Below are 1,019 nucleotides of genomic sequence, written 5' to 3'. Positions count from 1 at the left end.
CCATTCCCTCTGTATGCCCAAGCGCCATCCACTTGTGAATACAACAACCTGCCCACCGGAATCAAGGAAGAGTTTCAATATTCACTAAGCTTCCTTTCAATTATCCCTATAATAAGGAAGACATAGGGCTTGTTGATGGCCACGATTCCAATATGGCCCTCTGACCTTTTTTCCCGTGAATAGCTCGGTTTATGTGCGTCTTAATCATGGCCACTAATCGCCCGGTCACACTGGTCAGCGGCATTCATTCAGTTGTCCTGTTCAGATGGATGAGACAGTTCCCACTTGAAGCATGCTTCAAGTCTAGCTTTGAGACATTTACTGCAACCGGAACCTTCATTCCTTATTGTTGCAATTCCATGCTAGCAAGTTAGTTTCATGTCGACTTGCGGAACAATCACATCAATATACACGAAAATCGAAATTGGAACTGGAACTTGATACCGAACCTGGACTAACCCAGATAGAGTCGTGGCCAACATGAATTCGTGACATACCGAGATTGACTCATTTCATCGATGGAAATGAGTCAAGTTACCTAACGGGACACACTATATACATCAGCAGAGATCACTTCGGATTTGAACTTTAGCACCCCCTCTTGCTTGGTATTGTTAGGGGTAGATGAACAGAGCAGAACGACCTCTCGCTATGTTGTGCCTAGTAGTACCCGAAGCATTGGCATTGAAAGAAGTCCCTCAAGCATTTAAAAAAGACCAAAGACAAGGGTTATACCTATTGGAGAATCCTTACTAGTCTCATCGATTACTCAAAATTCCACTCATACACAGGAAAGGAAAGAGATTGATACTTATACTGATATCGAGCTGGAAGAGCACTGGATAGAGACTATAGGGTCTCATCCCTGCTTCAGCCAAGAGATAGGGAGACAGCATCGTAGCATGAAATGAGCCAATGCCAAGTGCTCTCTTTGTTTGCCGCTCCTCTTCTTCCAAGGCATTGAATAAATGAAGAGAGTGACCCTAGAAGAGGAGGCAATCTCTGACATTTTACTTATA

The sequence above is a fragment of the Solanum pennellii genome, chromosome 5 (assembly GCF_001406875.1).
Source record: "Solanum pennellii chromosome 5, SPENNV200".
Lineage (NCBI taxonomy): Eukaryota > Viridiplantae > Streptophyta > Magnoliopsida > Solanales > Solanaceae > Solanum > Solanum pennellii.
The sequence above is the reverse complement of the archived record's forward strand: the minus strand, read 5'-3'. Positions refer to the sequence as shown.